Genomic DNA, 15,883 nt, shown 5'->3' with positions numbered 1-15,883 from the left:
GACAGAACAGAAACATTTGCAGCAATCTTCAGCCAGAAGTGCCAAATTAATGATTGGACTTGGTCTGCTCCTGTGTTCCCCAGTATCACAAAAGCCATTCCTCAACCAATACAATTCACTCCAAGTGATACCAAGCAACAGCTAAAGGCACTGACTACTGCAAAAGCTATAGGTCTTAACAACACTCTGGCAGGATCATTGAAGATATGTTCTCCAGAACTAGCTGCGCCCCTAGTCATGCTGTTCCAGTACAGCTACAACACTGAGATCTACACAACTGTGTGGAAATTTGACCAGGTACATCCAGATACACAAAGCAGGATAAATCCAAGCCAGCCAATTACAATCCTATCAGTATAGTCTCGATCATCAACAAACTTATGGAAGGGGTCATCAACAGTGCTTGCAAGCCGCACTTGCAAAGGAATAATTTCTTCACTGGCACTCAGTTTGGGTTCTGGGAGGGCAATTCAGCTCTTGACTTCAGTATAATCTAGTTCTAAACATGAATGGAAGAGCTGAATTTCAGAGGGTGATGTGACAGCGACCTCCCCTGACATTAAGGCAGTGTTTCGCCAAATAAGGTATCAAGGAGCCCTGGCAAAACTGGTGCCACTGCAAAATGAGGGAAAAGTCTTTGCTGGTTGGAGTCATACCTAGTTTTATGTTGACAGATTAGTAATCCGATGTATTTATAGACTTTTGTTTTTCTACTTTTCATTCCAAATGTGTTTTTTTTAATGAAAAAGAGAAATGTTGCTGGGAAAACCAAAACTGCCCTTTTTTCAACAAAAATCCATCTCTTGCAGACATGTCTACTTACCCTCCAGGAGGATGCCAACAAAGAAATTAAAAGCTCACTAGTCTGTTTGTTATTGGCTAGACATCCTAGTTGTTATGAGGGCCACAGCTTTGGGAAAAGACATTTTAAACAGTTGTGCACTGCAGGTAAAACAGAGTGAAACACTCTGGATGCTGGAATTCAGTTTCTGTCAAAAGGAATCTGAATAACACAATGACTGCTAACATGCCAAAGCATGAATCTTGAAATTGATTGCACAGCTGTCAATGTCAACATGACCAGTGCTATCCAATAACAGCTGTAACATTGTCTTACCTGCTTTTCTTGAATGATACAGGAGTTTAGCTAGGTTTTAATTTGTTTAACATTTTCTGGTTAAATATTCTGGTGAGTAAATCAGAATCATACAAAGTCTCTGCCTCTTACTCAGAGTTGGAAACATTTTCCAGAGGATCACAGGGAGCAGCGAATTGTCTATTATAAGTTTACATTTCTCAGAGAATTACCATGGAATCAACATGGTGAGACTTCTGTAGTGTCCCAATATGCATCTTGGGACGTACATCCATTCTTTGACTACCTGGAGACTGGAAGTTCTATGCCAATACCACTGTCACAAAATAAGAACTGGGAATGTTCCCTTGTGATCACACAGTGTCGGCTTCTGTTTGCAACTTGTCAGACATGGAGCAGTCCAATAAAATAAATGAAAGAATGTGAATGCTGAAGGCTCACTTGACTTGACACATTACTTGACACTTTTTGGTGGCACAGTGGCTCAGTGGTTAGTACTGCTGTCTCACAGCACCTGGGACCTGGGTTTGGTTCCACCCTCAGGCGACTGTTTGTGCGCAGTTTGCACATTCTCCCTGTGTCTGCGTGGGTTTCCTGCGGATGCTCCGGTTTCCTCCCACAGTTCAAAGATGTGCAGGTTAGGTGGATTGGCCATGCTAAATTGCCCGTCATATTCAGGGATGTGTATTTTAGGTGGGTTATAGAGGGATGGGTCTGGGTGGGATTCTCCAAGGGTCGGTGTGGACTTATTGGGCCAAAGGACTGTTTCCACACTGTAGGGATTCTATGATTAACTCTGCTTTCTCTCCATAGACACTGACAGATTTGCTGTGTCTCTCCAGTCATATCTGTTACAGAAAAGGTCCATGTCTGCAAGCAAGACTTGGACAACTTACAGGCTTAGCTTAGCTGATAACTGGCAAGTAATATTTCGGTCATGAAAGTGCTGGGCAAAGACATCACCTCCCCTTGACATTCAATGGCATTAACGACAGTGGAGTACCCTACTGTCAACTTCCTAGGTGTTACCATTGACCAGAAATTGATTTTCATCAGCCACATAAATTCTGAAGCAAGTAGGGTAGCCCAGGGGCTGTGAATTCTGCGATAACTCTTGATTCTCAAAGCTTTTCTCAGGCACAAGTCAGGAATATGAAGGTACAGCGGATTTCACAAGCTTCGAAATCTCCCCTCCCCCTACCGCATCCCAAAACCAGTCCAGCTCGTCCCCGCCTCCCTAACCTGTCCTTCCTCCCACCTATCCCCTCCTCCCATCTCAAACCGCACCCCCATCTCCTACCTACTAACCTCATCCCGCCCCCTTGACCTGTCCTTCCTCCCTGGACTGACCTATTCCCTCCCTAACTCCCCACCTACACTCACCTTTACTGGCTCCATCCCCGCCTCTTCGACCTGTTTGTTTCCTCTCCACCTATCCTCTCCTCTATCCATCTTCTATCCGCCTCCCACTCTCTCCCTATTTATTTCAAAACCCCCTTCCCCTCCCCCTTTTCTGATGAAGGGTCTAGGCCCGAAACGTCAGCCTCTCTGCTCCTATGATGCTGCTTGGCCTGCTGTGTTCATCCAGCCCTGCACCTTGTTGTCTCGGATTCTCCAGCATCTGCAGTTCCTACTATCTCTGAAGGTATAAAACCTGTTTTGCACAATCATATCGCATTAGTTTGCCAAAACAAGCAGGCTAAAACTGCCTTTCTTCTAATCTGCTTTCCTCATTGCAAAATAACCAAGTTAAGGGAAAAAAAATTCACAAATCTGTGGAAATAACTATTTTAGGTAGCAAACATATTCCCATCCTGCTGCAGTATCTTTGAGATCAAATGGTCACACTTGTACTGTGTGAAATTTATTTGGGCAGCCAGCTTTGTCTGATTTTGAGAGAAGAATGCATTAGCGTTCCTTAAATATGAAATTCATTGCCTTGATTAGAATTTCTGGGCTAATGTATTGTCCAAACTGTCATGAGCAACAATACACTAGTATAAAAAGTAAAGTCATTATAGCCGCAGTTTCTCAGCAGAGTCACCACATGTCAAGTAAGGGAGAGGTTGAGAAGAAGAGCCCTTCATGGTAACCTCAGCTGGTGTGGGAATTGAACCATATTATTGGTGTTACATTATATTGCTAACCAGCCAACTGAGCTAACAAACTCCATTTTTTAATAATTTTCTCATGATTCCTAAACATTCAGGTGAGTAAGTAAATTGTGAGTGGGATTGGAATTTGGATGATCACAACTTCCTGAATCCTATATAAAAAATACTGACACTGTTGATCTAAACCAGTTGTCATGAAATTCACATTATCATGTCTTAGTGGCCATCACATTTGCCAGTGGGATTAGAGAATTTCATACGCCAGTAATTTAATCTTCAGATGCACAGATGTTTTTGGGCACTTTCATTTGTCCCTTTAAGTCCTTGTTTGGCCAAAACAAAACACAAGATTTCCATCTGCCACAAGGTAAAACCTCTACACTATTTAAATTGGGCACCTTCATTCTAATGTATGGAACGTGTAATTTACCAGATTACTGGAAAAGAAAACAGAGCTAACTTAGTTTAGGATTTTGATTCTAACATGTTCACTGGGGAAGTTCATTTTCTAATTGACTGTAATCCTGTACAACTGTAGGTTACATCACCTTTTGCAATTCACTTTCAGGTCTGGATCTGTTTGGCAATGTTAGCCTTTAAAACTCATCAGAATTGTTGTTAGTACATTGGCAAATATAAAGGCATTTTCCATTTCTGAGGATTCAGAGGGGTGACTTGAAATTGCATTCCTAAGTTGACTCGTAAATCAACTCAGCTTTATTATGTCATTCACTCTGCAGTTTGCCATTCCATGTTATGCATTCAATATTGTGCAAGTTTTTTGCTGACAAATATAACAATTAAACACTTTAAACTGCAAAACTTTCATCATATAAAAACACCGAAAAAACCTTAAGTTTTAAGGAGGAAATTACTGGGTGGGGATTCAGTTTACTATGTGGGCAAGTCTGAACTTTAATCTTTTGAGATGCTGTTTTGGAATGATACTTAATACACCAGCTCCTCCTGTTGCATCTAATTTGCATAACAGTAATTCTATCAATTGGGACAAGTACCTGGGGTCAGTAATTAGACTTTGCTCTCTGAAGAGGAAAAGATATTAGTTGCTCGCGTTTACTTGTTCTGTATAAAATGGATTAGAGTTCCCCAATTTATCGTATTTAGAGACATTGTTGTCATAAGGTGCAAGCTTTGAACAAGACTTCAAACAGAAGTAAATGTTGATCTATTTATCTGTTGGTTACTGAATTTTTAAAGGAAATCACAATGGGATGAGTTGGGTTGGGTTTTACCAAAAATGAAGATTTCCAGAAAAATAATGGAATCAATTCTAATTTTCAGTTCTCACCCTTCGTTAAGTGAAGTTCACAAGTAAATATAATGCTATATAGTCTGTAAGCATAGCAAATGGCATATTCTCAGAGCAATTTCACAAATGACTCTGATCATCATTTGATGCCAAATGTTGCTACTTCCCATATTGTTATCAATTTTGTCAGGCTAGTATAATTAGGGCATTTGTGGAGCTGCAGCTATTTAAAAAGTTGTATAGCACAATATTTTAAAAATAATCACTGCTATATCTTATAAAACTTGTCTTCCAGCACTGGCATATGGGTAATGCTCCATTATGACTATTAACATCGAAATGGCATCTGGTCATACCTGTGATCCACGCCAGCAACCCTTCTAATCAACATTAAGGGCTACAAATGCATTCATCTAACAAGTAATAATATTAATCATAATAATTGGCTTATATCATATCTTGAAAACCCTGATGTGCCAGACCTTTGCAGGATACTCAAAGCAAAACACATGTTATTGTGTTTTTGACAACAGTGACTACACTTCAAAAGAAAGGTAAATGATAGCTTGTGAAAGTGAAAAGTGCTATTTAAATACTTCCTCGATGTCAGACATAATGTTGCTGGGCTGCCTTTTTGAATTTTTTTTTATTTATGCCTTTTCCCGGTATTTGTGTACAGTTCGTTGGTGTAACAGAAACTGATATTAGTAGTATAAATGCAATTGACTTTTATTAACAAGAAATTGCATTTATATAGAATATTTAATATGTCAAAACATCACAATGCCCTTCACAGCAGTGATTACAAAGAAAGATTCACACCAAGTTACACACGGCAACAATATGAATTCATTTTGGGATTCTATGATTCTTTGAGCATTACAAGGATTTAAAGATACCCAGTCTTTTTATTTGTATTCCAGATGCGAATAGACTTCACACACCACCCCCCACACCACACCAACTCATACTTCTATTAACCACCACCACTCCTGGCCCATCCAGAACAAGCATTACCTCCCCTTTGTAAAGATGTCAGTATTTGCCTGATAACCACCTAGAGTAGTATGCTGTTTCATCCAAATTGCCAATGTGCCCAACAGTCAAGCACGATGTTGTCCTCACCCAACAAGCACACTTGCATGTTTTCCAGCACGTGTCTGTGAGTCGCCTTTCTCTGTTCAGTCCAGGTGCACCAAAACTCAACTGTCTTGCCTTTTTATTCCTTGGCTGAGAACAATGTGACTACTGGCACTGCTCTGGCCCAATACCACACCAAAATAAATACACTTGCACGTGTCGAGTGAACTATGGAGAAGACAAATTAAGGGTTTATAATGATGTATAAAAGGAAGATGCACTGTTTAGTTATGGTACAAACTGCCCACTGTCCTTCAGTCTCCAAAGTCTTCATTCCAATTGTGTAAATCAATAAACTTAACCTCAGCCTTGGATACAGTTTAGACTGCCATAGTTAAACGAATTGTTTTAGAGTGTGGTGGCTGCCATGTATACAGCATTCAGGTCATATTAAATGTTTACATAATTATGTTTAAAGTGTTAAACGATAATTAACTGAAAACTGCTTTTTTCTATCCAAATGGATCACTGTTGAAAAATTGTCCTCCCTTCAACATGATGGAAATGTAAAGTGCCGGGCATTGTTGCACAATACACTGTCGCTTTTTAACCCTTCATTTGCTCCGGCCCCGGAACTCGTTTCCTGTTCATAAAGAAAAAGCATAATCGGTCATTTAAGCACTAACCTAGGTAGCATTTAGCCTGGAGACAGCTTCAGTCATAAACCTGCTCATTATTTATGCATCTCCCATAATGTCTTTAAAATGGTCATGTTTTAAGTGTCCCAGTGACCAATAACGCCTGATGACGGATGACCCTTTCCAGGCTCTATATTTCAGACAGTGATATTCATTTAGGTTCTAACACATTTATGTCATCGTTAGCCCCGGGTGCATTAAAAGTATTCTATAGCAGAAATAAAATGGGAGAATATCATCTCGAGAATATACTACAACATGAAGTAGATAATAGCATGTTGGAATACGTGCCGCAGTTCAACTTTCACAGTCCATTCCAATCAGTCCATCTTCGATCGTAATTATCAGAATTCTCGCATTGCAAACTTTTTTATCCGCCAAATGCTCTGTCCTCACAAATGACGAAACTTATCAACAGTCTTTTTTTGTTTTGCTCCCCCTGCAAGACGTGTGTATCTGTTTAAAACCTACCACTGATATCCTCGGCCACAAGTCAGCAGCCCGCAGCATTTCAAGCAGCAACTTACTCCTTTCCCTGGGACCTTTCAGTCAATCGATTTCAGGTCAATTTCAGATCGGGTGAGTAACTCAGTTGGGTTTCTTTGACAAATGGAAAAGCTGGGGTGCAGTTTCTAAACCTAATTCCGAATTTTCACACGAAAAAAGAATGAATCTGAACTACACGATGTTGGGGGGGGGGGGGGTGGTGGTGGAGGAAAGGGTTTGTTGCGATTTTACCCGCAATTATGAAAACATATTGCTGGACGCGAAGCGTTGGAGACACTTAATAAGCGTTGGGGGAGATGGGGAGGGGGGGGGGGGAGGTTGAAACATTAGGGACTTCGCGAAGATTTAGTATAAATCAGTGCAGATCCCTTTTTAAAAAGCACCCATTGAACTAAAGGGCGATGTTTACCACTGAGTGCACATCGGCGGCCCCACACACCAAGTTGAGATCAGAAGGAATAAGACAATATTGACCTTCTTAAAGTACCAGTTCCGGTGACCTTCAAACCCGATCCTTCCACCACCAACCCCCCACCCACCCCCAAGCCTGATCACATCAAGCTTCCTTCCTCAACTCTGAGCGAAAGTTCCCGAAACTATTTGGCCTCTGACGGGACATGGGGTGGGGTGGGGTTTAGTAGAGAGGTAGGAAGACGTAGTCGCATGCAACGTGCTCTTGAATCCTGTCTGAAAGCATGAGAATCGTATAGGTGTAGCCGTCTTTAATGTCATTGAGCTTTTTTTTCTTAATAAAATCTGTGTGTGCATAAAAATCACTGTTTATGCTCCTCTTTCGCAAAGCATCGAACCAGTGAAAAGGCGATTTTGTCTCCCCGGGGGATAGTTTTCTTGTCCCTAACTCCGAATGTTTCTTGTTGCATTGGGTCTTGATTGAGGTTAAATGGTCCGGTCCCGCGTTCTACATTTTCAATTAGAAAATATTTAAACAGTATTCCTGTGTTGATCTCCAAAAGAAAAAAAAGGACACGTTTGTAGCTTCCGTCTCACCTTGACGAGAGGGAGACGAGAAAAGTCAAAATCCTTCTGCTTGCACGCTCGGTATTCTTTTCCAGTCATCGGACGCATGCTGGTTAAATGCATCGCTCCAAACACTTGTTTGAAACAAGCAAACCACTGTACAAAATGTCAGCACTGCCCGCTGCCAAGTACTATGGATTTCTGCTGCGGAATAAACATGTCTGGCAGAATGAATGAAAATTGAGTCAGTCAGTGACCAAGGGTTCAATGCCAGAGGCGTGTTACTGGACAGCTTGATAGAAAATACAGCCCGCCTTAATCGCCTCTGTTGAAATTGGGCACTTTTTAAAAATGAATTGAAATCCCAGCATTAGCTGGTGTAATTTCACTCACACACACACACAGAAACACTCAAGCCTGTGCAATACGTGTTGTGAAGTTCGCTGCATTAATTCTCCACTCGGAAAGGCAATGCGTTGCAACTTTTATCAAAACTGTTTATGATTCAAACTGCAAAGTCAGTCTGTCTGGTATCGCTTTGTCCTTATCTGAAGCAAATCGGACAGCATTATCACCCGACCAGGCTTCAAAAACATGCACAAATATAGAGAAACATGTCAATAGACAGACACAAAACTCAAAGTAACGTCTGCGTGTATTTACTAACATGCTCCTTACCGACTAGCCAAAACAAACATTCATTCTGGATTTATTTTCAGCCCTGCAAATTCACGGAATAACCTTTTTAAAACAAAGCAAAACACTTTATCATGGGCAGCGTGTTTCGTGTTTAATAAACTGAGTTTGCTTGGGTCTGGGGACTTTATTTCATTTACATTATCTGCCGAAAGCAATGCTTGGTGCGAAAACTTGATAATAGGGAAAATATTTCCCGTCTACAAGGCCCCTTCCACTCGTATAAATCCGCCGAACATTTCGAAGGTAACAGCCTGGCGGACTCAGGGTGAAAGTACAGTGCCTCAATGGACAGCTTCTCTTTTTTACACTTCTCTCTGTAGCTCAACAAATTGCTACAATCGTTTTCGCGCAGTTTTAAGTTTTTCGCCCAGACTGACTGTGAAAAGCCCCAGGCACCTCACTGATTGTTCACTGTCTGTGAGTCGATCCGATCGCTCAACCATTACAAAAATGCAATGATGTTATTCCATAGTGGTCTTTAAAACATGTTTGTTGGAAAACTGTCATGGACTCGCCACTTTTCTCCATCCACTACATACACAAACGCGCACTTGTATTTTAGAACATGAGGGAGAAAAAAATCAACCAAATATACATGTCAATTCCCGTATTTATTCATAGAAACGATTGCAACTTTTGTACAATGTTATCCATTATAAAAACTAAGCATGATTTCATAGTTTGCCGCTGTGCTTTTACCGGGTTTTCACTTACTTCTCTTCCCGGGAATAACGTAAGCAGACGCCCTTCATATAGTTTTTAAACCTTGGTTTTGTGTCTCTATGCTATTCTCTCAATAAAAATTCCAACAATATTGCACGTAAGGCAGAAAGTAACTACAAATGTTCTGTATAATTCAATATTTTCAACTGAGATTATATTTCCAATTATGATTCAGGTCAAACTTTATTTAAAAATTGAAAAAGTAAGACTAACTAATAAGATGGTCTACTTTGTCCATATTTACTTTTGCTGCAGATATCTCATTTCATAAGTTGATTGTTAAGAGGACTTTAAATATGGATTTTAAAACTTGGGCAGCCAGTTTAAATTATTTCAAATCTTATTTTGTCTGAACTAATTCAATAATTTGTGGAGTGCTTTTGTCTTAAGCTGAGTTTTGGGCGCATGTTTTCACCTGTGCAGGAATACCTTGTCAGAAAAAGGCATGTGTGTATGACATACAAATACAAATGCAGAGACATACAGGCATATATAAGCAGACACATACATACAGAGACATACAAATAGACACATGTGAAGACATACAAATAGAAACAGAGATACAGACAGGCATACATAGGTAGAGACGTACAAATAGACACACAAGGAGACATACAAGTAGACACACATAGAGACTTCCAAATGCCTTACATACATACAAAGACATAAAAAATACATACATTGAGACATACAGGTACACACACATACATGTAGAGATATACAAATAGACACAGAGACATACAAATAGACACATAGATCCAGAGAAATATAAATAGACACATACTGAGACATATAAACAGGCACGCATACTTACAGAGACATACAAATAGACACACACACATATTCAGATAAAGAAATAGATATAGACACACAGACACTAAAATTGGCATACATAGAGACTTCCAACAGTCACAGATGCACACAGAGATATACAAACAGGCACATAGAGACATAGAAACAGGCACACATGCACACAAAGAGATATACAAATGGGGCACACATTGAGTCTTACAAGCAGGCATACATACACACAGAGACAAACAAATAGACAGGTCAGATGAGGAAAGGCTGAGGGTTTTGAGGCTGTTTTCGTTAGAGAGAAGAAGGTTAAGAGGTGACTTGATAGAGACATACAAGATCATCAGAGGATTAGATAGGGTGGACAGTGGGAGCCTTTTTCCTCGGATGGTGATGGCTAGCACGAGGGGACATAGCTTTAAACTGAGGGGTGATAGATATAGGACAGATGTCAGAGGTAGGTTCTTTACTCAGAGAGTAGTAAGGGCGTGGAATGCCCTGCCTGCAAAAATAGTAGACTCGCCAACTTTAAGGGCATTTAAATGGTCATTGGATAAACATATGGATGATAATGGAATAGTTTAGGTCAGATGGGCTTCAGATTGGTTTCACAGGTCGGCGCAACATCGAGGGCCGAAGGGCCTGTACTGCGCTGTAATGTTCTATGTTCTATGTTCTATGTTCATACAGAGACATTTAAGTAGACAGGCATAAAGACATACAATGGGCACATACACATACAGAGACATACAAATAAACACACGTAGAGACATACAGATACACACATTCATACAAAAAATTACAAATTGACACACAGAGACATACAGACACCTACACACACAAACAATCAGAGACATTTAAGTAGACAAGCATAGAGACATACAATGGGCACATACACATCTGGAGACATGCAGATACACACAGAGACATACAAATAGGTGCACATAGACAGATGTACAAATAGGCGCACATAGAGACATACAAATAGGCACACAAATGGACAAACAGCCACATATACATAAAGCAACATGCATCTAGACACACAGACTCACAAACAGGCATGCATACATACAGGCTTACATATAGATACACATAGTGACATAAAAAACCATACAGAGACACACAAATAGGCACATCTTCATACACAGATGTACAAATAGACACAAAAACAAGTACACATCCGTAGAGACACACAAGTACTTGCACATAAATATACGAAAAATACAAACATACAGAGACACAGAAATAGACACATGTATAGAAATATAGATATACAATACAGATATTCATGAGGACTTCGACACAGAAGTTACACCCATTAACTCTTCTCACTTTCTCATCCAAAATACAAGTTTATTCATTCCCTTTACATGTAAGTGTCCAAATGTCTCAAACAAAAATCTAGTATTTAATCTCCTTAGAAGGGGAAATTAGTAAGTAAATCCCACAGCTTTTTGCCTTTCAACACAATGAAGATGCAGTTGGTAACAATACGTTTTTATGTAATAAATCAAATCCACATTCAGAATATGCAAGATAGACAAAGCTAGTGAGGAAGTCTATGCTGCGTGCTAATCTATGTAAAAATGTGTGTTAATAGTTTGTGCCAGACTTGCAACACGTTTATTTCTACAGTATCAATGTTGAATCTGATGGGCAGCAGAAGTAGGATTGGCCAAGCACAAACATTCAATTTCAGTGAGGTACTTTTCCCTTCACCATATAACGCTGAGATTTTCGTGTCGGCATGTTAGCAGCTCTTTGGAATCGTGGAGAGGCTAAGCTCGAGCCCATAACCTAATTTCCCAGTCAAATATAGATTATTGATTTCCATTAAACAAACTCCATAGAAAGTGACAGCATCTACTTAGCTGAATTATGTATGTAAACAGTGCACTGCATCGATCTTCTTCCTATTTGCACGCGAAAGGGCGTCTGTTTCTAACCAGACGAATGACTCGATTCTGTAACTTAAGAAAGTCTCAAGATGGTTATTTATTAATAATTGCTCTGGAAACAGAATTCGGAGTATGTCAGTCTGAACCGGGTATAATTCCTACTGACTGATTTCTGTTCTGTAGCCTGTTGAAATCGTTACGTGACACAGAATTTAGATAGGAATATTACAGTATAAATATTCCAATATTATAACCACGTTACAATATTAAGCATGACAAATTAACCCAAATACTGTCTCATGTATACTGCATTGGCCATGCATAGAGTTAAGTGCAGTTCTAATCCTGTCATTTGTCTGCCTTCCGGATTGTTTTGCTTTAACACTCTATGTCTCAAACATATTTTCATTTAAGGGTAGTTCATAGTTACAAGGGCCTTTCTGTGATTTCCCCTCTCCCCTGTATGGTTTCAGTTCGATTGTTCAGCCTGACTGAAAATTGCCCGTTTTATTCAATATAATGTATACATCTCCGTTGTGTATTAGCGATATTCAGGCTACAATTTCAAATAGAGTTAATTGGCACATTATCAAAGATTGTCTAACAAAAGGGACGGGGATGGTGGTGGGGTTGAATATCACTTTTCGTTGCTGATTTTGACAGTGAACTGGTTGGGCGTCCAATACGCGTCATTGTCATTCAAAAATTCAACTTGTGACCAAATCTTGAGATGTTGCTTGTAAACATCCTGCGCTGCGCGAAAGAAACATTAAACAAATGTTTTTTTTCTCACCAAGTCGCTAACCAAAAATAATATTTTTAAATATAAAAAATTAAGAATTCATGAGTGCAAATTGCCAGTATATTTTTCCAGTAATTATATTGAGCAAAAATTCCGATGAAAAGACACTTCTAATGACGTATATGATCAGTACAGACGTATATTTAGATTTAAAAATAAACAAAAGTCTATACGAGTTACTGTGGCTTTTTTTCCTCTCTCCCTTTGTGTTATTGTACAGTGTAGAACTCAAAGCAAAAGGCCCGTTCCCCAGTGCGAGCAGAGAGCGCTCTCTAAAGGAGAAAGCAAAAGGATGTGACCTCCCCCCCACGCGGGCCGGGGGCATCATGCTTGCCTGACATTAATGCTCTGCTAAAAGTAAAATAGGAAAACGAATATTAACGCAATCAGGAGACCTTAAATGCTCCGCGCTGTGCCGGGAGAGGGAAACTACAAAAATAACTTCCGACCGATTAACTTGTTTGAGTAAACTGAGAGGTTTTCCGTGCATTAAATTCCAGCCCGTCTACATATAATTAACAAAGTGAGTGCTCAGTATTGCAAAGCACATGTAATAACACACAACGACAATTCTGAATGCCCATTCAAATATACAGCAGTTTAGAGCTGCAGAAATATACATTTAACATAAATGGAAAACCTATCTGATAACGAATAGGAAGCTTGCACCTTCTGATTTAAAATATTTATAATTATTTCAAGCTACATTTTTCCGTTTGTAGTTTGTTAACATCAATTTTAGCAGTTTAGAACATTTCTGTACATACGCAACGATATATTATTGTGTACTGATTATAAAGTATTTATCATCTGAACGGATTTACTTTTCAGCACTTCCAGTATTTTAAGAGTTAATTTTTTTTTGGATTGCAACAATTTCGTTTTCTGTGTTAGCGATTTCCTACCTGAGCGCAATAAAAATAGACGCGTGCAAAGAAATAGCCGGCTGCAGTCAACATCATGTTACCCGCCAGCTGGACACGGATGCTAAGTTTGGCTTGACAGAAGTTCTCGATTTTCCGAACAGAGTTTACAATTAAGTGCACATTCATCCTGCAAATTGTTTTGTTTTATGCTGAGACGTGTTTGTGTATGATTCATTGTGCAACATATTTGTTTAGACTGGTCGGATTCGCAATATATCCTTCTACTCTATCAAGTAAAATGTCATAGAAGGAAATCCCCTTAAAATAACAGTAGTATATTATGGGAAGATTGGTCGGGAAAGCTTGATATCTCGAAGCCTATCGTGTATGGCATTTGCAGGCTTTCGCATTCTGTACAACTCCCATTTGAAACAAATTTTCCTCGAACTGATTTGAAGTTGAATTTGTTTGTTTACCATGTGTAAACGGTAACCACTATTACTACTAATTTGGAATTTAATCGAATGAAGGAGCTTTAAGTTTACCGTGAATGCTGAAAGCTCTGTTTCCTAAATGCTTTCAGGTGATTAATTTAGTACAAGATATTGCATTAAGGAATAAACAACTCATTTCCTGATTGCATATGAACGAGCAAATTACTAACCAAATAAAGGTTCCGGACCTGTTGCCTAGAAAAACAATAGCGTCGAAACGTTGATTTCAAGCTTTCATTAAGGGCGCCTCGAGGCTGGAGATATTTAATCTGAACAATTCACATGCATAGCTTTACGGGTGTTTTTTTCTCTCTTTTAAATTCTGTTGTTTTTAAAAACCAAACCAGGTACACCGCGCCAGCAGCATGTTGTTTTTGACCGTGCAGATGACCGCTACCCTGGTTTAGTGTGAGCAGCGTTAGGAGAGTTTATTCCCGGAATCTACACTCCCTTGCATATTAATATTAATGTAACAACAATATTATTCTCAAAGACACAAATGCAGAAATGTGCTCTAGCTGGTTAATTCAGTGATATTCCGAAACATTTTTAAAGCTAGAATATCTAATCAGATTGAAAACACGGTTATGTATTCAGCACACGATTTGTATCCAAATTAATTTATGCCAACATGAACATATTTTTAACTGATAAGCTATGTCTTGCCCTGCTGCATAATCGGAATCTGGTCCGATAAAATATATACGTGACCTCATAACACTATTGCAGCACGCTTTCACTGTGAAATTAGCATTATTCTAGATTTTGACTCAAATGCTACTACTGCCATAGACACACAGAAGTACAAAAGCATAATTTACAATAAACATATTGCTCAGGGTGAATAGTTTGTGGAGTGTGCTTAAAGGTTTTAGGAAGGATTGTTGCCTTAGTTTGAGGCACAGGAAATTTTCCAGAGATGCCCATAATCTCGTTAGTATACTTCATTGGTTACCTAGTGTGGAGTAAAATAATGTTTTGGAAGTGTTGCTAGTTACTTCTGTTGCTTTCATGAATTATCACTGGCTCAGACTGAGGACTAAGAACAGCCCTTCAAACTAGAGATAGCTTTATTTACGACACTTAGTCTCCAGTCCAGGTCCATTTTCAGTTTCCTGGTGACTGTCATCCACAGGTTCCATGGTGCTTGATAACCAGCTGTGTGTCTTCTGGCCTACTGCACCAGAATTCTTAATGTTAACACCACGGTTCTTTCCTGCATCCCTACATTGTGATTCTCCTACTCCTTTCTCCACCTACATCCTAGACACAGAACAGTGTGGTGTTGCCATCAGGTGGCCGATACCTTAATTCTTCATCAACCAGGCTAGCTTCTGTCTCTCAAAAAAAAATTATGTTTTACAGTATTATGAATTATTTACAATGGAAAAGAGATTATGGTATGGATGCTTTGTATACAGGTATGATAAATGTACAGTATAGCTCCTCAATTATATGTGTTGGACACAAAAAAGTGGACAGAACAGTGATGCACACAACTGCTGTTCCTGACCAGCACTGACAGGACTCATGAAAGAGATCTGGTCATCAGACCACTGAATTACCAATTAAAATTTTCCTGTCACGTTCAGGGTTACGTGTGTTGTTCATAGGATCTTTGCCCATAGATCCTTAACAAAACCACGGCAGCCAAGAGCTCTCCACAGTTCTCTCTGCACATCTGATCTGTTATCTTGAATGAGATGGCACTGCTGCAACCCTGCCTGCAATGAAATAGTGTGCTATAAAAGACAATTAACAGTGTACATCTAGAACATATGCAAGTTGTTCACTTACAACATAACTGAAAACACTGCTGCAATGCTATTCAATATCTGCCTCTTATTTCTAAATATATAT

General features: G+C 39.4%; 1 long non-coding RNA gene across 1 annotated transcript; it reads right to left on the bottom strand.

Moving 5' to 3' along the window:
• Positions 1 to 5,193: 5,193 nt before the first annotated feature.
• On the bottom strand, positions 5,194 to 7,156 carry LOC125485954. The gene is made up of 2 exons (XR_007264677.1): positions 6,730 to 7,156; positions 5,194 to 6,203 (listed from the first exon to the last, which is right to left on the bottom strand). It is a non-coding gene; the product is annotated as an uncharacterized LOC125485954 (long non-coding RNA).
• Positions 7,157 to 15,883: the final 8,727 nt, after the last annotated feature.

The sequence above is a fragment of the Rhincodon typus genome, chromosome 24 (assembly GCF_021869965.1).
Source record: "Rhincodon typus isolate 14 chromosome 24, sRhiTyp1.1, whole genome shotgun sequence".
Lineage (NCBI taxonomy): Eukaryota > Metazoa > Chordata > Chondrichthyes > Orectolobiformes > Rhincodontidae > Rhincodon > Rhincodon typus.
The sequence above is the reverse complement of the archived record's forward strand: the minus strand, read 5'-3'. Positions and strand labels throughout refer to the sequence as shown.